Below are 27,481 nucleotides of genomic sequence, written 5' to 3'. Positions count from 1 at the left end.
AATAGCATACCCCAGTATCCCCTCCCCTGGAGAAGTAATTGGCAACCCACTCCAATATTCTTGCCTGGAGAATTCCATGGACAGAGGAGCCTGGTGGGCTACAGTCCATAGGGTCACTAAGAGTTGGACACGACTAAGTGACTATCACTCACTCACTCCAGTGTCCCCTACACCCAGGAAACACCATGACAATTTTTAAGATATCTATCAGGAAGAGTAAGAGAAGAAAAGAGGTATCAACCAGGAGCTCCGATGTTTGCTGTCATAAATAATAACCACGCACTTCTTTGTCTTGGGGACTTTGCCTGAGGGACTATGCTCCTATGGATGATAGCAACTATCTAGTGTTTCATTTTAAAGAATGCTTCTCACCTTTCCAGACAATTAAAGCCTACAGTTCAAGCTGACTGTAGCTTTCTTCTGGGGGCTCTGTTTTTTTCACCACTCAAAACAGTGCTTATTTCACCTCTGGATACAAATGATACAGTTTCATTTGATGGCAGTGTCCAATGTCTTTATAAGAGCTTGCTTGCTGTCATTGCCAGGAGGGTTATATACCACAGAGGACTGTGAAATCAATTGAAGAATAATCTCCTTGGGAAAGTAGTGCTGCTGTAGAAGGCGGTGAAATTGACTGTTCTATAATAAGGAGCAGAGCTCAGGCAGCATTTGGACGGAGATCTTTCAGCCATAACCTGCTGATATGCCTCTGAAATTGGCATTGGTGCTTTGTCCTGCCCATGTTGTGTGTCCGTGTATTGTAGGAAGGTGTGGGACTGCCTCCATGGTGGGCCACATACTAGACTCTAACTGTCCATCACCCATGACCTTGACAGCAGCCCTTAAAGGGACGCTTTGGATCATTCCTTTGTTGTTGTTTAGTTGCTAAGTCATATCTGACTCTTTGTGACCCCATGAACTGTAGCCTACCAGGCTCCTCTGTCCGTGGGATTTCCCAGGCAAGAATCCTGGAGTGGGTTGCTGTTTCCTTCTCCAGGGGATCTTCCTGACCCAGAGATCAAACCCATCCGTGTCTCTTGCATTGCAGGTGATTCTTTACTGCTGAGCCACCAGGGAAGCATCCTCTGGCTCATTCCTACTGAGCAGTAAATAAATGGAATCCGAGAGGTTAACTCAACCATAATCACGGGGCTAGTAAGGGGTGGAAAGAATTCCTAGTCTGTGTTCTTTGCTGCCCCTGATGCCACATATCCTAAAGTGTTTTTAATAAAGTGTAAGATTCAATTCAAAAGCACATAAGGATGGTGATCATTTGATAGGTACTATGATTGCCCTGATATTTGGTCATTACAAAGATAACTCAATCCTTTTCTGAGAATGGAAATCCTTTTTGACATGCTTAACCATAATTACCTCTTTACAGGAAAGTTTTCTGTGCTCTTATACATATCATACACTCTGCCTGACATGACCTTTTCCTTCTACCCCTGCCTTCTGGTAAATCCCTGTATCCTTTTAAAAAATTTCCAGGTATAGATAATCACTCTAACCTCTGCTCCCAAAGAGCCTGCACCTCCCATGACCCTGAATTGTGTAAATCTCCCTCACCATCTACTTGGAATTTCAGTTTCATCTCCACAGCCAGTCTGCTCGGGGGGCAGGACTGGGAATGGTTCATCTTTGTCTCTACAATTGTTGGGTCTGCATACAGTAGGCACTCAGTGCATGCAGTACTGCTTGTACTTCAGTGCCTACTGAAGCAGAAAGGGACGGCAGAGAGAGAGAGAGGTAGCGTCATGTGTATGCCCCTTTCACCCGTGTGGATTCAGATAACTTGTTGTTTAATCACTAAGTCATGTCCGACTCTTTGTGACCCCATGGATTGAAGCACACAGGCTTCCCTGTCCTTCACCATCTCCCGGAGTTGGCTCAGATTCATGTCCATTGAGTTGGTGATGCCATCCAAACATCTCATCCTCAGAAGGGGATTCTTCTCCTGCCCTCAATCTTTTCCTGCATTGGAGTCTTTTCCAATGAGTCAATTCTTTGCATCAGGTGGCCCAAAGTATTAGAGCTTCAGCTTCAGCATCATTCCATTTCCCCGTTCTTCCTCTTTTCCGGAAATATTTTCCTGTCGTAAATATCTGGAGAATGTATAGACATTAACTATTAAATTATAAAGCATTTCCCCCAGCTTGGTACATAGTTTTCAGAGTCTACTGTGTGAAGACATGTCACAGAGCACTTGAGGATCCCAGAGAATCACTTGTTGTGGGTTTTACCTTTGAGTACTTGTCAGTTAATTGGCGATTGAATCAAAGGGAAAGAGAAGATTGGAGAATAGTGAGAACTTGTCATTATGGACCTGGGACAGAGAAACAGAGAAAAGAAGGGGCTGAAGAGGCCAACTCACAGGGGCAGAAAGCTGAGGACAGGCTTTTGCAAGACCAGGAGATTCAGAAGGGCACCTGTATATGCCCAGGTGGTTTATTCCATCTTCATTTTCTTGACAATAATAAGCTATTTGGCTTTTGTGATTTACATATGTATTCTTTTTTCTTTTAACAAGGAAAATGCAATGTCAGTCTGAGACTGTCATCAAAACTTTAAGAAAGAAGTGACTTCAAATTATTCTGGGTTTTGTTTGGGTAGCCCTGAGATGTGGCATGACTTTGTGGATTGTTGTGATGTTGGGTTTATCTCTACTCAGCTGCCACCAGGACAGGAAGTGGGAGGTCCCCTGAGGGCTCTGCCTGGGCTTTAGATATAATCTCACCAATGCTAGTGTTGGAAGGTCCCCTTAGAGATTAACTTCATTTCATAGGTGAGGGAGGCTTCCCAGGTGATGCAGTGATAAAGAATCTGCCAGCAATGCAGGAGACCTGGGTTTGATCCCTGGGTCAGAGAAGATCCCCTGGAGGAGGAAATGGTAACCCACTCCAGTATTCTTGCCTGGAAAATCCCTTGGACAGAGGAGCCTGTGGGGCTATAGTTCTCGGGGCTGCCAAGAGTCAGACGTGACTGAGCATGCAGGCAGACACACACGCATAGGTGTGGAAACAGCTCTGGAGAAATAACTGGCTTGAGGTACTTCAGTGAAAATTTTTGGATCCAACCTCAGCATTTCCTATTGAGGAAACTGAGGCCCAAGGAAAATGGATACAGCTTCCAGGTAGGTCTTGGTTAACACAATGCTATTTGCTTGGTCATCTAAATTGTTAAATATCATTGGAATTTAGTGTGCTGGAGTAAGAATTCCCTACGGTCAGTTTCTGAGGTATTGGGTTCAGATAAATACAAGGTATCTACGAAATTTCATTCAAAAGTTTTTTATGGATTCAGAACTAATCCACTCACAAATATAAAAAGCAGCCATAGTAAGAGCTTTTACGGCTGCAATGTGCCGTGTGCTATTTGTGTTATGCGTGATATTCTGGGGCGGGGAGAGGGAGGTGCTTCTGGATAATTTTCTTGAAACTTTAATATGTTCATACTTTTTCCTCAGGGTAAATATAATCAATCAACTCACACTGGAAAAAAATACACACAGTTTAAAATGATCATCGTTTATGGGATTAGACATTTCTAGATATATGGACTCTAGTAGAACTACTGCCAGAAAAGTCTTATTCCTGGAGCTCTGTTGCCTTATATGTAATGACCACTTACTGAATGGGAGCCATGGGGTTAGATACTGAGCACTGATTTGGAGAAAGATAACAGGTATGGATGGACTTCCCAGGTGGCTCAGTGGTAAAGTATCTGCCTGCCAAGCAGGAGATGCAGGTTCGATCCCTGAGTCGGGAAGATCCTCTGGAGGAGGGCATGGCAAGGCAAACCACTTTGGTATTCTTGGACAGAGGAGCCTGGGGAGCTGTAGTCCATCGAGTCACAAAGAGTTGAACGTGACCTAGCAACTATATAACAACAACATCCAGGAATGTATACTGCTCAGAGTACTAGAGAGAAGAAAGCATCAGGTGATTGAGACCCACAATGAAACAATAATACAGTAATAAGTGATGCAAAAACATCAATCTTTTCAGGTTAATTTATAGACTTACAATTTATATTGAAATTCTAGAGTTTTTAAAAGACAAAGTGTTTCTGAATTTCATCTCAAAAAATTAACAAATAAGAGCAGGAGAGAAATTGAAAAGCAAGCGCAAAATGTAGAACTTTATCATATGCAATAATGTGCTATACAGCTACAAAATTAAAGAGTAGCTGCACAAAATTGGCTATAAAAGGTAGGGCACAAAAAAGTATAGCAGTCAAATGACTCCTACTGCATAGAAGACTCTAGTATGTAATCAAGGATATATAATAAACCTAGAAAAGGGATGTATTATTCAATAAGGTAGGCTTAGAAATGTGGCTAAGAATTTTTCTCTAATTACAATGAATTCTTACCACACGCCATATACTAAAATACATTTCTGTTGAATAGTTTAGGCCAATGCACATTCATAATTTAATTGTTACTGGGCTGGGAAAGAGGAGCCTGGAGGGCTACAGTCCATGGAGTCCAAAGAGTCTGACATGACTGAGCGACTAAACACAGCACAGGACTGGGAAAGAGCTTCTTCTATCGTCCTTGTTTCAGCTTTGTTTCTCTCCAAGTTCACCTTCCTGAAGGCTCAGAGAATCCCAGAACTATCCTCTGAAAAGGAATAGCCTGACTTGGAGTGAAATGAAACAAGCCTCTTCACTCCTTACACCCATATTTGCAAATAAATGTCATGAGCAGTTCCCAGCTGGACATTTCTGTTTTTTAGAAGTTATTCATTACAATTAGCACAGACAGGAAGTACCCCCCACCCACTGCTCCCCATGTGACTTCCCTCACTTTCAACTACACCTTTCTTTACTTGTATACATATAAAGAACAAAAGAATCTATGAACAAAACCAAACACGGACACAATAAGTGACTTCCATCCTCACAGCTCCCTTCCTCCAGCTGGCTGTTGCTATGGGCAACCGTTGCCAACAGGTACCCTAGGTTTGGGGCCACGTGGTGATGCTGGCTGCTTGTCACATCATGGCTCCAACAACAGTGTGTGGGCTAAAGAGGGGCACTCACTGTATGTGTTCTGTGATTAGTCCTTCTCAGTGTGGCCTCTTTGTCAGCCTCAGATCAAAAGAGGATGGCTTTCTTCAGAGAGAGAGTAATAATAGCTGAATTCTTAATAAAGCAGAAATTTCATTTCCAGAACTCCCTAAGAGTGCTGTCCATGACTGAAGTGAGGAGGTACCAAACCTAGGATGTCTTGGGCACTGGGCTGAGCAATTTATTGTCTATAGTCATGCCATCATCTCCTTGGGCAAGTTTTGCAAAGCCAGCATGCTTATCCTTGCTCTAGAGGATGGGCAGGTTGCTTACCTAAGAGCCCACAGCAGGGCTGGGACTCAAGGCCTTTTTCTTTTCCGACTCAGAGCTTACTCTTCAGCCAGAACTCTGTTCTGCTGTCTTCAGGGTACAGCTGCAGGGCAGGGCACAGCTGTCTTTGGCTGGAGGGATGCTAGGGCATTAGCCAGAGGAAGCGCATCCCATTGGTGTCTGCGGATGCTCTGTTCTGCCTTTGCTACTCATATGCGGGATGAATCGGGCTCATTCCTCGACCTCTCTGGTTCCAAAGGGGCTGGTTCTTATGAACCTGGCTTTATGGATCTATACAATTCTGTACTGCCCTCTTCTCACCGCTTTCCTGGGTGCTTGGTCCTCTGACCCGCCTGCACCTCCCACCCATCACTGCTCGTCCAGGGCAGCAATTGAACACTTACGCCAATGTTTCCACTTTCCATTCGTGTAATCATGAGACAGGAGGGCAGCAGCCTGCCCTTTTACAACCTACTCATCAGTAAAAACAAACAAACAAAACCAGGAAGACTCATATCTCCCAAAGTTGAGCCCAGCTTAAAATAAAATGAGGATAAAATGAGGTCATACATGTGAATATAATGAGGTGAATGTTAAGAACTCAACCTTCGTTGTGTTCTCCACTTTTCTGGGTTCCTTCAAAGTTAAGCCCTATGTTAGGCATGTAACATTACAGTATATGTTCATAATGTCCTGTTGAATCAGTAAATGAATAGATGATGTCCACGTGAAACAAAGCCCATTGGCAAACTTAGCTCCCCTTAAGCAGAGCTGAGCGCTCTGGAGCCTGACTCAACAATGTAAATTAGGTCAGTTTTTGTTTCTGTTATTTACAAATGTATTCAATTGTCCTCTCAGTTGATCGTTCTAATTGGTGCCTGCTGAATGGGAAATCAAGTCAGTTAGACACGAAATCTAAGTATTCTGCCCTTCTCAGAATGAGCCACAGATGGAAAAATTATCAAGAACATCCAGTGATTGATTGAATGACTTCAACAGAGGAAAGAAGGAGCCTGCATATATCTGAGTGGGGGATTTCACATCTCAAAATCTCAGTCTCTTTGTCTGTGAAAGAAGGATGGACTGTAAAAATAATATAACAACAACAATACTAAAATAAGTTATAATTTGATGAGTGACTAAAAGGTCCTGGACTTTTAACAGAGAATATCGTGCTTTAAAATTTTTCCTTCTTTTTTTCTCCTTTTCCTTCTAGAAAAGTTAATTTCATATGTCAAATTGGCCCAGATACTTGGTCACATGTTATTCTGGGTGTTTCTGCAAAGGGTTCTTTTTTTGGATGAGTAACATTTAATTGGAGTAAAACAGATTGCTCTCTCTCCATAATTAGGTGAGCCTCAACGAATCAGCTGATGGCTTGAATAGACCAAAGGTCTGATCCCACTGAACAACAAAAAAATCTTGCCAACAAATGGCCTTTGAAATTGAATTCCAGCTCTTCCAAATCTCCAGCCTACCGTCCCACTCCATTAGATTTTGGACTTGCCAAGTCTCCACAGTAGCAGAAGCCATTTCCTTAAAGTAAATCTCTCTTTCGCTCTGCTTTTGGTCTATTTCTCTTGTGAACTCTGACTAATATCCTTTTCTTTATTCTTTATTTTCCTACCCATCTCCTTCCTCCCGTACAGATGAGAAAATCGGTTCATGGAAATGTTGTCAACTGAGAAAGTTCCACTGGCTTGTGAGTAGCCATACGGGGACCGAACTTCAGGTCTGCACGTGTGCTAAGTCATTTCAGTCGTGTCTGACTCTTTGTGACCCTCCGGACTGTAGCCCGCCAGGCCCCTCTGTCCATGGGATTCTCCATGCAAAAATACTGGAGTGGGTCGCCATGCCCTCCTCCAGGGGATCTTCCTGATCCAGGGATTGAGCCCAGGTCTCCTGCATTGCAGGTGGATTCTTAACTGTCTGAGCCACAGTGAAGCCCGGATTTCAGGTCTATCTCCCTTCAAACCTCTACAGCTGGCACAGCTCCAGTTAGTGAGTTGTGATGTGCTACACAAATGAATGGGCCCTCTTTCAGCGGGTCCTGTTCACACAGCACATCTGGCTGTGGTTCTCATCTCTCGTCAAAGCTGCACCTGCAGGAGCTTCCATGAGGCCGTCAAAATCTCTCACAGATCTCAGAAACCACACAGAGCCTGACAGCAAGTACTTATGCAGCTCCTCTGCTGTGCTTTGCAAATAAAGCAGACATTTTACTAGTATTCATGTTTCATTTCATGGATCCTATGAGTGGATCGCATATAAGGTGCAGCCAAAGCCTCCTGCCTCTTCAAGCTCTTGTCTCTCTCTTTCCTCTCCATCCTCATCTCATTGTCTGAGCTCATCTTTCCATCAATTCTTTAAGAGCATTCTCTTCCTCTGCTCCTGCCAGCAGTGTGTTGCCTTCAAACCATTTTCCACAACATAGACAGGAAGCTGTGTTTAAACTGAAAATCTGACTATGCTATTTCCCTCTCCCCCCAGGAAAAAACCTACCAATTGTATGATTTTTCATAGGGTTAAGGACGAGCTTCTTAGTAACCTAAAATTCCCATTATCTGTTTTCTGCCTTCATATCATTTCTCACTGATCCCCCATCTTACCTCATGCTCAGGCCATTATAGATGGCAGGCATTTTCCCTGTGGTAGGTTGTATTATTGTTTAAAATATTCAGTGCCACTCCTTATTGGACACCTCTATGCGGGGCAGTAAACAAAGCCAGCCCTTGCTCAGGTGAGTGCTTTGGCCAGTGAAATGAAACAGGAAGTGGCAAGTGGCACTTCTAACCTGTCAAGGTGTCCTACCACAGGCCCTCTTTGTCTTCTGATTCATGTGTTCCAGGCAGGGGTGACTTCTTTAGCTTGAATTCCAGAATAAAGGTGTTGTGTGGAATCAACCTCAAATCAATCTGTGATCATTATGTGAAGGGGTTTATTGTACACTGCTAAAATTTTAGGGTCGCTGGTGATTATCACATAACAGTCTGTGCTGACTAAACCCTCTCTCATTCTGAATTAAGTGACCCTTCTTTTAGGATTCACTGTGTCATGCACTCTATTTTTATTACAGTGCTTATCACATTAAAAGGCATTTGATTGTACATACTTGTAACTGACAAGCCCTCCAGGGCAAGAGATTGTGTGCTTGTTTACCAGTTTACATCCAGTGCCCAGAACACAGTGCCATTTGGAACATGTCTAAATCTTTTGAATCAATCTCTTGATCCACAAATCTTGCTTAATACTGATCAATTGAATTAACAGTCATCGAAGAGATTATTATCAATAACTAAGATCAGAAAGACATGTTGAGTATGCAGTTAAGATCGGAAAGGTAGGCATTATAGAAATAAACAGAGCTTGGCATTTTCCAGTAGCAATTATGGTGTATAATACTGAGGGAAGAATTCTGTACATGATATATCAAAGTTAATATGAGACCTTTGGCATTCAGAAGACTTTTCCACTTAACTCCTAAACCATGTGGATTCACTTTTTCTTTACAGTTGCCAAGAAGAAAAGTCACATTCACAACATCCTTGCATTTAAAGGAGGATGAGATTTGATTGTAAGTAAAATATATAATAAAGAGGTATCAACTCTCCTTCAGTTGGGGATTCATATAACCCTCTTGAAACTTGTCATTCTGCCTTGGCTGTGTCAGTCTCTGATATATGCTGCTAATTCTGTTCTCTTTTGTACAACTGCTTGTTTTAATGTTATCCTGATGCTGGCAGTTTATGTTGCCCATATTGGTAGACAACAGGACACATAAAATGTGTAAGGAGCATCCACAGGAAGGCACACTTTTTGAAACTCAAACCCTACGTAAAATGCAAGAATGGAAAACTGATTCATGAATTCATGTATTGATTTGAAAATGAATATTGAGGGGTGCTGGGTGCTGACCAGCAGACCCCATCCCTGTCTCTGGATTCTTTCCATTCTAAGAACTGGCCATTGAGAAGATACCCTGAATGTTTTTTTTTTTTTTCTTTTACTTGAGTTTTGCCATCTGCTTTCCCATAACAGAAGCCAGTCAGAGACAGGTGTATTTTTGAAATTAAGCTCACAAACCTTATTTCACTGGGGTCAAGTCTGCTAAACTGACTCACTCAAGGTCAACAGTGCATTTATCACCAAAGCCAGGACTAAGGCCAGAGTATCTTGGGTTCTAAGTTTTCTTTTTCTCCTTTTCCCTTTCATTTAAAACTGTGTTTTGAAGAATTTGTTGAAAAGGGTTTCAAGAAGAGTCAAGGAGCTTCTATCAAATTTTTTAGTAGTGGTGTAAACGATTCCTTACTGCTGACTAAAACAGAATGCACAGCGTGAGAATTGCGAATTAAGTTTTATTTGGGGCAATATGAAGACTGCAACCAGGGAGACAGTACGTCAGATAGTTCTGAGAAACTGTTCCAAAGAGGGAGGTGGGGAAGGACAGTATATATGCAATTTTAGAGAAGGGGGAGTACATGAAATACAGCACATTTTTTAGAAAGTTTCTACTGGCCTCGTGAGCTTTCTGCTAGTCACAAGAAACAGTCGTCACCATGAAGGATTCTAGTGCTTTTCTACATATGAGAAGATGCAAGAATAAGGCTCATAAAATCATTTCCTGAGAATATCTAACTGTCTGATGACCTGTCCTGACAATTTTCTTGGAGCACAGAGTGCTTCATTTCTGCTTTCCATTTTGAACTCCTTCAGGGGGTGTTGGAGGTCAGCAGCTACAGCAGCACATGACTCAGTCCTTGTAGAGCTAGAGGGCAAGTGCCCATGGCCAGTGCCAATTTGTGGCTGACAATACTAACCTCTAAGTTTATTTATTTGGATTTCAATACATGGTATATATACACATCACCAAGAGGTATGGCTCTGGAGCAATGGGAATCAGACTTGGGCTGATGTCTTGGCTCTCTCTATATCACTGCGTGTTCTCAGATTAAGTCGCTTAACAAATCAGAGCCTCAGTTTCCATACCTGCTAAATGTGTAAAAGCTACCTACTCATTGTGGGGATGAGAAAGCACCTCTGACACTGACAAGAGACACACAAGTGCAAGCTGCTAACGTATTGGATGTGTTTTTATCCACTGAGGGTTCAGATTATTACCATCTTTCTGTTCAACTAAGTCAAGTGTAAGCTTAGAATTTCCTGAGTATGTTATTTTATTGTTAGGCAAACTGTTAATATGTGAGATTTGAAAATATATATTTTTCCCTCTCCTCATTAGTTATAGCATGTGATTTCTCAGTAAAAACATTTCCTTTGTGACTTTTATAAAATCACTGTGATTTCTTAATAAGGAAATATATTCAAGTCTACCCAAGGCCCCTATTTCCTACCACTTAAGAGCTGCAGCTGCTGCTGCTGCTGCTAAGTCACTTCAGTTGTGTCTGACTCTGTGCGACCCCATAGACGGAAGCCCACCAGGCTCCCCCGTCCCTGGGATTCTCCAGGCAAGAACACTGGAGTGGGTTGCCATTTCCTTCTCCAATGCATGAAAGAGAAAAGTGAAAGGGAAGTCGTTCAGTTGTGTCCGACTCCTAGCGACCCCATGGACTGCAGCCTACCAGGCTCCTCCGTCCATGGGATCCTCCAGGCAAGAGAGCTGGAGTGGGCTGCCATTGCCTTCTCCTAGGAGCTGCAGAATCTGCTCATAATCACTAGGGCTGTCATCCTAATTGCCCACTCAAGCTTCTGATGAGCAGCTCAAAGCCTCTGAAAAATGAAAGAAGACAAAAAGAAGTTTTTGTGAGAGTTTTGGTTTATATTTATAAAGGCTTTTCTTTCCAATCGACATCATGACAAATTTCAACACAGGCCAGAAAAATATACAATTGTCTAGCCAAAGGTCTAATGCTTTTGATGCTTTTGAACTGTGGTGTTGGAGAAGACTCTTGAGAGTCCAAGGGACTCTTCAAGGAGATCAAATCAGTCAATCCTAAAGGAAATCAACCCTGAATATTCATTGGAAGGACTGCTGCTAAAGCTGAAGCTCCAATACTTTGGCCACAGATGCTGAGAAAAACTGAAGGCAAGAGGAGAAGGGGATGACAGAGGATCAGATGATCGGATGGCATCACCAACTCAATGGATATGAGTTTGAGCAAGCTCCAGGAGATGATGAAGGACAGGAAAACCTGGTGTGCTGCCGTCCATGTGGTCACAAAGAGTCGGACATGACTGAGCAACTGAACAACAACAAGCCAAAGGTCAATTGTGATTGACTGATTGATTCATTCATTCATTTCTTCATTTAGCACACATGTGCCTGATCCTGGGATGCAAAGATGAATTGGAATGATTCTGCACTCAAGATGCTCACAGGCTAGTAAGAGGAGAAGATGCACAAGCAAGTAGGGGCAAATGTGATTTTCTCCTGGAATTCTGTACAAAGATTTGAATAAAATTCCCTTGAGGGGAGAGGAGAAGAAAATAGGTCAAGAAGACTCCTTAGAAGGGTTTGCAGGCCAAATAGATGTTTGTGAGACAGGTGTACGAGGACAGAAGCGGGAGTTAGATGGTCCCCCAGAAAGTAGGACACATGCGATCATGGCCATGAGTGTACAGAATAATTGGGCGGATAAGAAACAGATCCTAATGTCTGAGGGGGTGTAAGGTCATAAGGAATGGAAGGGGAGATGAGGATGGACAAGAAGAAAAGCTGGAGAGGCAGATAAAGGCCTTCTGGGGAAGTGAAGTGAGGAATCTGAACCTGGAAGGGAGAGCAAGTTGCTTAGAAAGTAAAGTCATGGGACATGGCCCAGGGGGAAGGAGTCCTAAACAACTCCGTAGATGTCCAATTTGACCTACTAGTAGCATAATGGTACTCTGCTGAGAAAGGAAATCCAAGAAGAGACCTTTTGATTTCTATTTTCTTTTGATTCCAAGAAATAAAATCAGTTTCTTATTCATTTATTGGTATGCAAAGACTTTTCTTGGCTGGTAGCTCAGAAGCCCATAAAAGAACACTTGACCTTACATAAATTCATTCACAAAAAAAATTGTTGACAGCAGCAGGAAGAAGCATGGGTAAATAGGGGAGAGGAAGAAAAATGGACAAACGTCATCTGTGGAGTTGGATAGACCCAGTTTCAAATCTTAGCTGGACGACAGATGAAAATCTGACATTGAGGACAGTTATCTAACATCTCTCAGTCATGAGAGCACACCCGGGTTAATGCTATGATAACTCAAAACATTAATGCATACCAATGCAATGTATCCCAGATTCCCAAGCTGAAGCTGAAGGAACCTAACTTCCTCCTGCATCTGAGAGCTCCCTCTCCCATCCTCCCCGTCTTCCATCAGCAATCCCTGGGGGACAATTGGCATTTACCACCTTCTATAAGATGGGGTTTCCTCCTCCCAGACCTTCCCCAGCTATGTTCTCCCAGGCCATCTGCATGCTCACTCTCTCTCAAGTTCTGTAATACATTTAAACTCTGTATTTCCTTTGACTTTTTTTTCCCTTCACCTTATTACACGCTCATGTTTCCTCCAATTTAGAAAAGACAAATCAAAACAAACCAGCATTTCTAACAGAGGCTTCCACCTCTGGGCTAGGTTTTTCTCTCTGGCCATTCTGTCTGAAACAACGCAGTCTTACACATCCTCTGAGGGTCATTCCACACTCATTCCTAAACTTCTGTAGTGGATTCTTCACTTCACTGAAGATAGATTGGTGTACATCTGCCACCTTTCCAGCTCAGACCTGGAAGAAGCACCATCTGGAGTCTTTTCCCCTGGAGATAGTAAGGAAAGCCATGATACAAAAGGCCAGAAGATAAATCTGAAGGAGCCAAAAGGGGAGGAAGCTGGAGACGCCTTCCATGCTAGGCTAAGAAGCCAGGGGAGAATGGACCCAGGAGGAGAAAATGGCGACAACTTGGCTCCTAAACTTACATGGGAAGTTGGCTAGGATAGTTAACATTTCTGCAATTGGGATGTTTCCTATAGTATGTACCGACGCCAGAAAATGTGAGGACCTGTACACTTGAAATAGGTGGGAAATTAATCCTCAGTGTATTCACTTAGGTTGTTGAATAAATGATGGTGGCTTAAGAGGAAAGGAATGAAGATGAGACTTGCAGAAAAACATCTCAGCGTGACTTCTCTGGGGGACATGAAGTTCAGGAGAAAAAGGCCCTTCAAGTTTGATCCTAGCCACTCTGTGACCCTCACCCATTTTATGTCTGAGTAACTTGAGATTCAGAGAAGTTAAGGAACTTTCCCCAGGTCACCCAGCTAGTAAGTGGTGGAGACTGGTGTCTCACCCTTTTTGTCTCTAGAAGACATTTCTCCCCAGCCACACATCCTCCTTAAAAACTGGGACCTGTTCACACACACACAATCCGTGGATTAAATCATCCCCTCTCTTTCTTAGCACCTAAATCATTTCTCCTGATTCTATGAACCATGTTCTTTGTACCACGCTCTAGTTCCCAGGATAAAATTATGAGGAAACGTGTCTTTTCAACATGATTATAATAAGCTTACCTTGTTCTCCCACCCCCACTCCACCCCGTCTGCCGCCCCCAAAGGGCTTAGCAAAGTTACTTGCACACAGTAGGGCTTTAAAACTGCAGACCCACTTCGTTTTCTTTTTCTCTCATTTGGCTGCAGGAACCCATTCAGGCTGTGGAGTTTGAGGTCTGAGGATGGGCGGTCTAGTCTGTAATCACAGGCTGGGCTGACAGACCAGTGTTTGCTGCCTCCACAGGGCTCCCGAGCCCCATAGTCAAAGCCTTTCCCCAACCTCCCCGGGGAGTGAGCTCCTGCCAGGCAGCTCTTTTACATCGTAATAAGAGTCTGTCTGTCTTTTTATCTTGAAAAAAAAAATGAGTGTCTTTGACAGTCTTTCTTCCCTGATGAGATGTCTGATAGGCTGCCTTTCCTAGACAAAAAGTTGCTGTATCACAGTGTTTTACAGATGAGAAGAAAACTGTCAAGATCCAAATAAAGGTGGTGCTCAGACAGTAAAGAATTTGCCTGCAATGTGGGGGAGATCCGGGTTCAATTCCTGGGTCAGGAAGATCCCCTGGAGAAGGGAATGGAAACCCACTCCAGTATTCTTGCCTGGAGAATTCCATGGACAGAGGAGCCTGGTGGGCTACATTCCACGGGGTCGCAAAGAGTTGGATATGACTGAGTGACTAACACTAGTTCTTAGCTCTGTCTCTCTAGCCCTGACATTCCCCTGGAGAGTCCCACAGAGCGGTATCTCTGGAAAGGAGAAGCAGAGGTGGCTGCAGCCCTCATGGAGGATGAGAGAACACATCCACAAGAGCCAGGTAAGGAGGGGCCTTGACTGGGGTAGACCTGCTCCCTAAGACAGAGAAACACAGTGCAAAGAGACTACTTCAGTCTCAGACTTGGGTTCAAATCCTGATTCAACTTATTCATTTGGGGCACGTTTAAATTGTTTTAGGTTTCCCAGGTGGAGCAGTGGTGTGAGAGTCACCCAAGGATACCATGGTTAGAAAGATGCTCTCCCTACTCTCTGAGAGTTTATAGGTGAAGGGAGTTTAAAATATCTGAACTTGAAATCTTGACCCTTTCTTTGTAGAGTATGTTAAATAATGGTTTTCCCAGGTTGCCCTGGTGCTAAAGAATCCACCTGCTAGAGCGGGAGACATAGGAGACATGGTTCAATCCCCAAATCGGGAAGATTCCCTGGAGGAGGTCATAGCAACTCACTCCAGTATTCTTGCCCGGAGAAGCTCATGGGCAGAGAAGCCTGGAGGGCTACGGTCCATAGAAGTGACTTAGCATGCACACACTGGGGAGGATTGGGTTGGGAGGTTGGACTTTAGTAGAGGCAAGCTATGATATATAGGATGGATAAACAACTAGGCTCTACTGTGCCGCAGAGGGAATGATACTCCTGTGATAAACCATGATAGAAAAGAATATAAAAAAGAAGGTGCATATGTGTATAACTGAGTCACTTTGCTGTATAGTAGAAATTAACATATCAACTATACTTTCATTTTTTTAAAAAATCTGTTTTTATAAATGGAGAAAGAAACAATCACTTATGAAGAGCGGACTGTGCCAGGCACACTGGTAGTTATCTTCCCAAATGCCACCTCATCTTATCCTCGAAAATGTATATGTTAGAGATCATTTCCCCTCCTTCTTAGATCATTTATTTTTTTAACTACCTTCTACCTCCCTTCTTTTTCCTCCCAGTAGCCTAGAATTTCACATCCAAAATATTTCTAAGTTTAATGAATAAGATACATGGAACCTGAATATTTTGAGCTCTTCCTAGGAGTCATGTGCTGTGTCAGGCATTTTATGTCCTTAAAAGCGGTGAAAAACTCAAAGTCGCTCAGTAGTGTCTGACTCTTTGTGACCCCATGGACTGTACAGTCCTTGGAATTCTCCAGGCCAGAATACTGGAGTGGGTAGCCTTTCCCTTCTCCAGGGTTTCTTCCCAACCCAGGGATCGGACCCAGGTCTCCCGCATTACAGACAGATTCTTTACCTGCTGAGCCACAAGGGAAGCCCTTAGCTTATTCTTGAAAAAACCCCAAGCTGTTTTATTCTGCTAAGAACACAGCATGAGATCGACTCTCTTAACCTGTTTTTAAGTGCACAACATACTGTTGTTGACCACAGGCTTGAAGTCGTACCGTAGACCTCTGGAGCTTATTCATTTCACTGAATTGAAACTTCATGCACGTAGATCAGTAACAGTAACCACACTTTCCCCTCCCCGCAGCCTCTGACAACCACCATTCCATTCTTTGATTGTATGTATTTGGCTATTTTAGACTATTGATATCTGTGGAATGATGTCATATTTGCCTCTGTGTGCACGTGCACACGCTCAGTTGTTCAGTTGCATCTGATTCTTTGGACCCTATGGACTGTAGCCCATCAGGCTTCTGTGCCCGTGGGATTCTCCAGGCAAGAGTACTGGAGTGGGTTGCCATTTCTTCCTTCAGGAGATCTCTCTGACCCAGGGATTGAATCTGCCTCTCCTGAGTCTCCTGCATTGCAGGCAGATTCTTTAAGCTGAGCCACCAGGGAAGTCCATTTGTCTTCCTACGACTGGCTTATTTCACTTAGTATAATGTCCTCAAGATTCATCCCTGTTGTTGCAAATGGCAGAATTTCCTTCCTTTTAATGGCTGAATCATATTCCACTGTGTGTGTAAACCACATTTTCTTTATCCATTCATCCTTTCTTGGATGCTTAGGTTGTTTCCATATCTTGGTTCTTGTGCATAGCACTGCAATGAACACAGGAGTGCTAAAATCTCTCCAAGACCGATTTCTACATCAGGCCTTGAGGCAAATATAATCCCCATTGGCAGAGGACAAATGCCAAAACGATTCTGTTTCCAGGCTAGAGTTACCCAACCAGCAATGGCCAGGTCAGGTTCACACTCAAGTCCAGCTACCTTTGCAGACTTAGCCCTTTACACAAAATCAAGTTCTTCCCCTTTATTTTCTTATTGTCTCTTCCAGGACATATAAAGTCTTTAATAATGTTTCATCATTCTTGATTAAAGTGACAATTTTATAAATCACATCAGTCAATCTTTATTAAAATCTTCTGAAAAATTCCAGTTTGTGATACTGAATTAGTATTGAAATTTCCAGCCTTTTTTCTTTAATTATGCTAATTGCTATTTCTAAGCATAATTAGCATTTTGAATTATTTAGTGTAATTACGTCAAACAACATGTTTAATTTGTCATGTCAAGTACAATAATTAGTAATAATTCTTGAAAAGATGTTATTACAAGTTTGATGTATTTATAAGGTATAATTATGTCAAATGTGATAATACTCAAGAGTAATATTAAAACTTATAAAGAAATGTTGCTGCAACTATTTGGAAAATTTAACATTGTGGTCATTTTATATATTTCTGTGCTTCAACAGAAGTCAAATCTGTCTTGAATTAGTGATCTGTTTATCAATTAAGGAAATAAAATTAGATCCTGGATTATAGGTGAACTCATATGCAATCCACAAAGTGCTCTCTCTGCGCCCCCCTTTTTTATTTCCAGAGTGAAAAGTAATAATTTTGCATATAAATAGTTATACTTAAAAAATGATTCTGGGAAAATAAGGACAATCCAGAAACAAATGAATTTGCTCCAAATATGGAAATTTCAGGCTCAAATAAGAGGTAAGTTAAGTTAAATGACCCAACCATTTCATGGCTGTGTGGCTTGCCAAATTACTGACAGATTTAATTTTCAGTAACCTCACTATAAAATGAGGATAATGCATATTATTATGGAGGGGAAATGAGATGATGCTAAATTGCTTTATGGTTATAGTTGGTCGACAAATGCATGCATTTTCATCATTATCTGGATATTCCAGACTCAGTCTAGAACAGCAGCAGAAAAATAAAAAAAATTATAAGTGGTTCAGATTCTGTCATCAGAGAGGTGAGCTGGGTGGTTCTGTACAAGTCATTTTACCTTTCTGGGTTTTCATTTCCCCATCTAAAAAATAAGGAAAATAATATACATTTCAGTAAGGGGAGATCAAGAGTATCGTTGGGTTAAGCCAGTGTTGACTGAATGAGTTAATAAATGAATAAGCTTTGGAATGGTGTCCAAAATAAGAGCTAGTGAATAGTAATAGAAAATATTCAGGATTTGAACTCAATCAGAAATGATTAAGCTATTCATTCATTTATTAATTCTACCATAATTTATTGATCATTGGCTAAGTACCAGGCCCTTGACTAGGCTCTTGGGGTGTATAAGTGAGCTAATTTAACAGATATATTTTCCTTGTGCTCTAGTTCAGTATTTCTCAAGATGTGATTAAAAATGCATCCAAATCAGGTGGGAATGTTATAAATGAATATTCACATCATGCGTGCTATAAAGGGTCACACCTCTGACCTGCTAAATTAGATTCTCTGGGTATGGACCTTAGTTTTGCTTTATTTTATTTTATTTTATTTTTACAAATATTTGATTCTTGCAGCGCTTAAAGTTTGAGCATTAGTGGAGTCTGTTCGGATCAAGTTACAAGCCAAGTGTGTGAACTTGGAACAGTTACTCAACATCTCTGAACCTCAGTTTCTTCATCTGTTAAATGGGACCAGTACTGCACATCACAAAACTTAATGATGAAAATTATAAATCATCTCTTTAAGGTGCCTACTAGGTGCTCAGTTAATGTTCAGTGATCATTTCAAAGGAAATATTTTACAGGTACCCATGTTCCCAGAAAGGGCATGAACATGTACATGTGATTTTCTTAAATCAAGTCATATTTTAACTACGGTAACAAATGCCTCCATTTAAAATGAGCAGTAAGAGTTCCCTCATGGCCTAGTGGTTAGGATTTTGGGCTTTCACTGCCATGGCCCAGGTTCAATTCAAGCCATGCGATGCAGCCAAAAAAGAAAAAAAAAATGACATCTCATGTCTGTCAGATTTGTCAGCTTAAACTTCATGTGACATAGTTTCAATTGGACAACAATTTATCACGTACCCACTCAAATCTAAGTATACAGAGACATGGGGTGGGGTTCTTGACTTCCAGCAGCTCATAATCACTTTGAGGATACAGACCTGTAGGTATTAGTCATGACGCAACTAGGGAAGCAAACCAGGCCTGCTGTTACAGGAAATGGCTTATGCAGGGTTGGAAGGCAGGGAGCGGAGGGCAATGGAGAAATTGGGGACAGCAGTGAAAAGCTCCCACTGCTCAGCAGGAAGGACAAAGGAAAGAGGTGGAGTGACCAGAGCCAAGGGGCTGGGGTCCCCTGGAGCAAGCTGAAGCCACAAGCTTCCCTGGGGAGCCAGAGACACAGCAGGCAGAGCCAGCAGCTGCCGGCCCCTCCGAGGTAAAGGGACAGAAGGGAAGCTCTGGCTTTGCCCTATTTCTCCCTTTCTCATTGCTTGTCCTTCCCTCACGTTGAGAGAATCCAAGCTGAAGCATCTGCACAAGGACCTGGGAAATGCAGGCTGAATGAGATCAGCTCTCCTGCCACAGAGACCAGGGCAAGGCGAGGGCAAGATCCAACGTGAAGGCAAACGGCAGGACTGACACATGAGGGAGATTTAATGTAAGAGGCTGCACTAAGTGTTAAGACCCAGTTGTGCAGGGAGAGAGAGGACAGTGATGTCCTGTAGGAGTCCGGCTGGCTGCCCAGACAGAGCCTTGAAGGGGGACAGAAATGTGATGAGATCACCGTGGTGTGGCATCTTCCCAGAAGATTTTCCAGTTGAGAGTCTGTGTTTGGCCAAAACGCTCAGACTCAGGGGTTCTCAACCTGCCTGTCAAAGCTTCAGGCAATGGAAGTGAAAAACCAGACTTTATTACTGATGTACAAGAAGGAATATCTTTCCTGGGATCCTCGTGTCTAACATGTGTCTAGTCTTTTAGTGATAGATACTTGGGAAGTTAATTTATAATTAGAAGCGATTTCACGAGTCTAGAACCAGGATAAGGAGGAAAGCGAAGAATCTTAAAATTGAGTGTAATTCAGAAACGTCTCTTCTGTAGAATAACTGCATTTCCTCTCACTTCAGAAGTCCTCAAATGCAAGAAAAACCACGAAGGAGCAGGAGGAGGAGAAGGAGGAAGAAGACAAGAATGCTGTCATCACGTGGTGATCCATTGCTTCGATACCACTTAAAATTTTTATTTTACTCTCATTGAAAGAGCTGTTTTATAGTGTTTTAGACACAGAAATGAAAACGATATGAAAAGCCAAGTCCAAGTTCATGAATGCAGTCAATGACAACTACAGTATATTACTGCCAGTAATTCTAAGACTCTCTTACTTCAGGTACATCTGATTTTAGAATTGATAAATGCTTTAAAATATGCATATTAGACCTGATGGGAAAGGGAAACTTCAAGAGATAGGAGCAGCTTTTTCAGATTCCCATCAGCTAAGGAGAATTTGTGTTACACTAACTTCACCTTGTTCTTGGATTCTCTCTGAGTCTGACCTCCAGGAAGATCCTTCTCTGTTCTGCCTGTAGAGAAGGGAACAATACGTTCAGTTTCTTTTGGTAAAATCACACTTGCTGTCTATGATCAGGCTGGGCATCTCTAACTCTCCTTGACCTCTTATTTACAGAACTAAGTTTGGGCTACAACTAGAGGTGACTGGTATCACTCTTTACATTTTAAATCCTCTTATTTCAGTCTTCTTTATTGTGATTAGGAATTTCCGGATGCTTTGCTGTCAACTGCATGAAGTCAGATCTATTCACTAGTTTTAACTTTTAAGTATCTTAGAGCCAAATACAGTTTTTTCCCCTGCATTTTCTTATTTTGACCCTCATGATAAAGCTGTACGGAGGACAGACACCTAATGCATTGTTATTTTTTTTTTTTCAGGCAGATGAGGAAACAGAGCATCTCGCTATTTCTTCTGCCAGCTGCTTTAACTGCATGACTCTACAACCTGGGTAGAATGCTGTCTCTAAACACAAACCTATTACTTGGTTGTCTTATGGGCAACCAAAAAAGGTAATCCGTAACATTGCTGGATTGGAAAAGAAAACTACTGGGCTGTGTTGGAGTAAGAATATGTTGGTTTCTGCCATGGCACCTTTTTAAGTGATTTTCAAGGGCAGCTGGACTATATTTCATCTTCCACTTATATTAACTTTATAACCCCAGCTTTTATTATATGTCACCAGAGAGACACAGACGAGGCCTCCTGCAGTGGATATATTATCTTAGACTCACTTAGTGAGCGCTTAAAACCTCCCAGGCACCACGCCAAGCCCTTCACAGGCATTAACTCCAATCCTTTCAGCAATCCTTTGCACTAGATGTTATTACTCCCACTTGACAAGGAAATGCAGAGAAAGCCGTCATCCTTCTAAGCATTGTTCAACCAGGAAAGGGCAGAACTGGAATACAAGCTGGGTCTGACCTGGTTGCATGATCCATGCCTTTTTTTAAAAAATCTCTTTCACATTGATTCCTAGAAGAAGCTAGACTAAGGGGCTGCAGTTTGCCTCATGACTCGGTCTGGAATTCATTTCTTAGGCCTCCTAAGAAGGTTTCTCTTTGTAATATGAGAGTTTGGAACTCCTATAGTACAATTCTACATTTCAGCAGGGCAGACAAGGAGCATGGGATCGCAAGATGGGTCAGAAGAAGTAAGCAAAAACCAGACAGAATATTCTTGTCCAGCATACAGTCATTTGCAGGTCTTCTGCTGAATTTTCTATAATTCTCTGAGAACAAGGGTAATGGAGGACACATAGAGTAAGTAGTTATCTATGCTACAAAGATTCTTGAGAGTCCCTTGGACTGCAAGGAGATTCACCCAGTCCATCCAAAAGGAAATCAGTCCTGTATATTCATTGGAAGGGCTGATGCTGAAGCTGAAATTACAATACACTTGATGCAAAGAACTGACTCATTGGAAAAGATCCTGATGCAGGGAAAGATTGAAGGTGGGAGGAGAAGGGGATGACAGAGGATGAGATGGTTGGATGGCATCACTGACTTGATGGACAGGAGTTTGAGCAAGCTCTGGGAGTTGGTGATGGACAGGGAAGCCTGGGCGCTGCAGTCCATGGGGTCATTAAGAGTCGGTCATGACTGAGCTGATATGCCCATTGCTTTGTGAGTAGCATATATAACTGCTGGCATACTCCTGCAGATGTCAAATCTATTACTTCCTTTGCCCTGCTTGTTGAAAATATTAACTTTTAGATCACCCTGCTTTGTCTGTGACTACATCTAAAGACCAGACTCTGGACCAAAACCTGCTCTGACTTCAAAGGAGAGATTTGCTTGTGGATTTCATTTATGCGAGAGACTGTTCATCTTCCACACTCTAGAAGGTACAGTGGATATGTCAGGCTGACAGGTGCACACACGTGCAGGAAGAGACCAGAGGCTCTAATGCGAACACATGGGAGTGTCATGGAATCACAAAATTAAAGCCACAGTTAGTGATAATTTAGTCAAACTCCCCATTTCCTGGAGAAAAAAAATTAATGGTCCTGAGCTAGTAGCTTGCATAAGCCTAGCTCTAGGAAATATTTAATTGGCATCTGCTTTAGCCATAAATTCATCTTCATTCTAACTCTACTGGATTTCTGCTTGGCAATCATAGAAATTTCCCTTTAGCACTATTTGCTTTTTTCACTTGGGTTGCTGCCTGAAATGCCCACATTTTTCTGGTCGTCCCCTTACTTGTTGGACTGACAAACACCTCTTCATATGCTCAATCACTTCTTCTGCCCTGACCTCTGCGGGGCAAGGCTGGCTGTCCTTTCCCCAGGCTCCCTCTGTCATTGATTACCTGTGCTCTGCACACACGTGGATCATTTGCGAAGCATCATTTCCTGTTGACTGCTTTGGTTTCACACTGAGCTGTTCATTCTTCCTTGGCTCACTCTGGTGCCCACCACAGTTTCTGGGACATCGATGTTCTTTAGTACATATTTGCTGGAAAAGTGTTTTTCACGTACTTCATTGATATATTTCCTGCTTTGTTCAGACATCATTTAAAGCAGATTGAAAGGAAAGAGGACATTCAAGGGAAGAGAGAGAAGGAAGCAGCAAAATAGAAGGAGAGTCAAGAAGCAGAATTGAAGAGTCACGAAAGATGAAGACAGGGACCCAGTGTCCTGGGGTCAGCCTCGGGTCACTGCTCCACAAGGCTCTTGCTGCCTGTCCCGTTTGGAGGACTGTGCAAGGACACAGGAGAGGAACTAGTGCCAGGACTGGGTTTTTCTTCTGCCATGGGCTGAGGTTGATCTGGTGAGGATTCCAGGCCTCCCAGCCTTTCACGAACTAAATGTCTCATCTCACTGTCTGTCACACCTCGAAGCCTTTCTGCACATTCTACAGGGACCACAGAATTGTGTAACTTTTCCATCTCCTTTTCTCTGTGTTGACTTTCTGGTTGGGTTTATGGGAGCTTTTCTGTTTTTGCAGCTTCCCGCCCTCCCCGACTTCCTTCAGGCGAGTTCCTCCCGCGCTTTTCTGGAAGCCAACGGGGCCCAGGAATACACACCAAGCCACTAGAAAGAGCTGCAGTTTCCTCCCACTGTAGCATAGTTCTGAAGGACCCTGTTAGCTCTGGAGAGGCTTCTTGCCCTGCCGAGTTCTGTTCAGTGAAGCTGTCACTGTTTTTCCTTCAGGCTGTCTAGCCGTTATGCCAACCAGAACTAGCATAAATGTTTAACATCCACATCCTGTGGCTTATTTTGGACAATTTAATCAATATTTCATCAGAAAATTATTTTTTTCAAGTCTGCTGGAAATGTGATTTTTCAAAGGTGATTTCGTTTTTTTAAGTAGAAAACCATACTAATTATTTCTATTTACAAAATAATTAAACATAGTTAAGGACTTCCCTGGTGGCTCAGACGGTAAATCGCCTGCAATGCAGGAGACCTGGATGTGATCCCTAGGTTGGGAGGGGGGCATGGCAACCCACTCCAATATTCTTGCCTGGAGAATCCCCATGGACAGAGGAGCCTGGTGGGCTACAGTCCATGGGATCTCAAAGAGTCGGACACAACTGAGGGACTAAGCACACACAGTTAAAACCGGGAATTTGTTGCCATACGTATATATATACATATATAACTTGTGAAATGATCACCGCAATCAATGAAAATACCTATCACCTTGAAAGTCCCTCTGCCCCTTTGTAATCTCTCCTTCCTGCTGCTCTTTTTCCCCTCCCCCCACCCACACCAGTGTGCTTCCTCTCACTGTGTATGAATTCACATTTCCTAGGATTTTATCTAAATGCAATCATACAGTATGTTTTCTGTAGTCGGCCTTCTTTCACTCAGCATAATTATTTCCAGATTCATTCATAGTACAGCAATATCGTGGTCCTTCTTATTCCATTGTTTGGGTATACTATGGTTTGTTTATTCATTCACCTGCTATTGGCCTTTGGGTTATTTCCAGGTCTGGCCTATTATAATTAAAACCACTGTGGGCATGTTTGAACAAATCTCTTTATGGGCACATCTTTTATTTTCTCTTGACTATATAAATTAGGGGTAAAATGGGTCATAGGTAGATCCCTGTTTAACTTTTTAAGAACCCAGCTCTTAGAGTGGTTGCACCGTTTTATATCACATCAGCAGCAGTTTTGAGTTCCATATCCTCACCAGCACTTGAAAAGGTCATTCTTTTTAATTTTAGCAATTCTAATAGGTATGCAGTGGTGTCTCATTGTGGTTTTAATTTGCATTTTCCTATTGATTAGTCATAGAGATATTATTTTCATGTTCTTATTTTCCATGTGCTTGCAACTTCATTAGTGATATGCATTTTTAGATAGTTTTCTGTTTTTATTTTGTTGTTGTTTTTTGAGTTTTGTTTTCTTGTTACTGTGTTTTGAGGATTTGTTATGTATTCTGGATGCAAGTCTTTTGTCAGATACATGCTTGGTAAATATTTTTCCCTTTTCTTGGGTTTTTATTTTCATTCTTTTATGTCTTTCAAAGAGCAGAAGCTTTTAATTTGGATGAAGTCCAACTTATCAATTTACTTTTTTGTGGATCCTATTTTTAGTGTGCTATCTTTGCCTAACTCAAACTCACGAAAGTATTCTACAAGAAGTTTCATAGTTTTAGTTTGTACATGTAAATTGATCATCTATTGATATTTTGAGTTATTTTTGTATATGATGCAAGACATGGATTTAAGTTTATTTTTTGCATATGGATATCAAATTGTTGCAACATCATTTATTGAAAATGCTATCCATTTGCCACTGAATTGCTTTTGCATTTTTGTTGAAAATCCAATATCTAAATGCACATGGGTTGGTTTCTGGCCTCTATTCTCTTCTACTGATCTAATTTCTTACACTAATACTACACTGAAGATTTACAATAACTCAGAATCAGTGTATGAGAGTCTACCAAGTTCATTATTCTTTTTAAAATTTATTTTGGCTGTTTTAGGTCCTGTATGATTTCACATGGATTTTAGAATCAATGAGTTGATTACTACTGAAATGCCTGTTGAAATTTTTATTGGTATTTAACTGAACTTATAGGCTAATTTGATCGTAATTTATATCTTAACAATGCTGAGTTTTCTGATCCAGGAACAGAGTATATCCCTCTGATTTTTAGGCCACCTTTAATATTTCTATACAATGTATATAGTTTTCAATGTACAAGACTTTCATGTATTTTATCATTATCATTATGAAATTATTTTCTTTATTCCAAGTAATAACCTTTCCTTTAAATATATACTTTTGATATTAATATAGCCAATGTAGTTTTATTTTGAGTAGCATTAGTATGTTGTATGGAGAAGGCAATGGCACCCCACCCCACTCCAGTACTCTTGCCTGGAAAATCCCATGGACGGAGGAGCCTGTTGGGCTGCAGTCCATGGGGTCGCCAAGAGTCGGACTCGACTGAGAGACTTCACTTTCACTTTTCACTTTCATGCATTGGAGAAGGAAATGACAACCCACCCCAGTGTTCTTGCCTGAAGAATCCCAGGGACGGGGGAGCCTGGTGGCCTTCCATCTATGGGGTCGCACAGAGTCGGCCACGACTGAAGCGACTTAGCAGCAGTATGTTGTAACTTCTTATATCCTTTTACAATTAACCTATTTGTATCTTTATATTTAAAATGTGTTTCTGTAGGCAGCATATAATTAGACAGTTCTTTTTTGTAAATTATGGGAACTTCAATCTTTTTTTTTTAATTAGTTTATTTATCTATTTTTTAACTTTACAATATTGTATTGGTTTTGCCATACATTGACATGAATCCACAATGGGTGTACATGTGTTCCCCTTCCGAAGTTTCTAGACTATTTAAATGTAAGGTGTTTATGTGGTTTAAGTCTATCATCTTGTTATTTAAAATTTAAAAGAAGAATTCCAGCTGTTATTGTTCCTATTTTCTTTTTTGTCTTCACTTTGGGTTAATTGTACATTTCTCATAATTTCATTTTGTCTTCTCTTTTGATTTTTCCTAGCTATAGCTCTTTGTTTTATTATTTTAGTGGTTTTATAGGATTTACAAAACACATCTTTAACTTATCACAGTCTACATATAAATGATATGCCACTTTGCATATGGTGTAAGAACTTTAATATGATATGTTTACATTCCTCCTCTCACAGACTTCATGTTATTGCTGTCATATGTTTTACTTATACATGTTGTTATTTTCATTTACAATTAGTTATCATGGGAAATGATTTCCATAATTTTAAAAAACATCTACTTCTTATGTGGTACCGTTTTTATTGCTTTTTATTCCTGTGCCGAGATTCATATTTCCATTTGATATTTTTTTCCTGAAAGATTCTTTTCCTGAAAGATTGAAAGGAAGCCTGAAAGACTTCCTTTAACATTTTCAGAGAACTTATCTGTTGGTGATGAGGCTTTCAGCTTTTGTTTTTCCAAAAATGTCCTAATTTCTCTTTTTGTTTTTGAAGATATTTTTGCTGGTTATGGCTTAGATGGTAAAGAATCTGCCTGCAATTCAGGAGACGTAGGAGATGCGGGTTTGATTCCTGGGTTGGAAAGATCCCCTGGAGAAGGGAATGGCAACCCACTCCAGTATTGTTGCCTGGGAAATCCCATGGACAGAGGAGCCTGGTGGGCTACAGTTCGTGGGGTTGCAAAGAATTGGACACAACTGAGCGACCAACACTAAAAAAAACTAATAGAATTCAAGGTTTGCATTTTGTTTCTACCAGTACTTTAAAGATGTTCTTGCCCTGTCTGCTTGCTTGCATTGTTTTTGATGAGAAGTTCCTGTCATCTTTATCTTGCTCCTTTGTATAAAATGTATCTTCTTTGTTATGACTGTTTTTTAAGAACTTTTCTTTACTGCTGGTTTTGAGCAATTTGATTATTGTGCCATGGTGTAATTTTCTTTATACTTCTTAGATCTGTAGTTTAGAGCTTCATTAAATTCAAAAAAATTTTGGCCATTTTTTTTCAAAAATTTTTCGTGTCCTTTTTTTCTTCTCCAATTCAAGGACTACGAAGTACATACAGAGATGTTTAAAGTTTTCTGCTGCTGCTGCTAAGTCACTTCAGTCGTGTCCGACTCTGTGCAACCCCAGAGATGGCAGCCCACCAGGCTCTGCCATCCCTGGGATTCTCCAGGCAAGAACACTGGAGTGGGTTGCCATTTCCTTCT

At 41.6% G+C, this 27,481-nt stretch overlaps 2 long non-coding RNA genes and 1 other non-coding gene across 3 annotated transcripts in view; all 3 read left to right on the top strand.

Moving 5' to 3' along the window:
• Positions 1 to 2,763: 2,763 nt before the first annotated feature.
• Positions 2,764 to 12,270, top strand: LOC145547403 (uncharacterized). Its single transcript, XR_014083810.1, has 3 exons — positions 2,764 to 3,133; positions 8,856 to 8,917; positions 11,613 to 12,270. It is a non-coding gene; the product is annotated as an uncharacterized LOC145547403 (long non-coding RNA).
• On the top strand, positions 3,698 to 3,768 carry TRNAG-GCC (transfer RNA glycine (anticodon GCC)). The gene has a single exon. It is a non-coding gene; the product is annotated as a tRNA-Gly (tRNA).
• Positions 12,271 to 12,429: 159 nt separating the features above from the next.
• The window catches only part of LOC145547404 (uncharacterized), a 30,709-nt gene continuing 15,657 nt past the window's right edge, over positions 12,430 to 27,481 (top strand). The window contains exons 1-5 of the long non-coding RNA XR_014083811.1: positions 12,430 to 14,645; positions 17,382 to 17,503; positions 19,878 to 20,137; positions 20,698 to 20,829; positions 22,066 to 22,163. This is a non-coding gene — a long non-coding RNA (uncharacterized LOC145547404). The remainder of the gene's footprint in view (positions 14,646 to 17,381; positions 17,504 to 19,877; positions 20,138 to 20,697; positions 20,830 to 22,065; positions 22,164 to 27,481) is intronic.

Source organism: Giraffa tippelskirchi, chromosome 4 (genome assembly GCF_054371585.1).
Source record: "Giraffa tippelskirchi isolate mGirTip1 chromosome 4, T2T-mGirTip1v1.2.pri, whole genome shotgun sequence".
Taxonomy (NCBI): Eukaryota; Metazoa; Chordata; class Mammalia; order Artiodactyla; family Giraffidae; genus Giraffa; species Giraffa tippelskirchi.
Note: the sequence above shows the minus strand (reverse complement) of the source record. Positions and strands in the feature narration are given on the sequence as shown.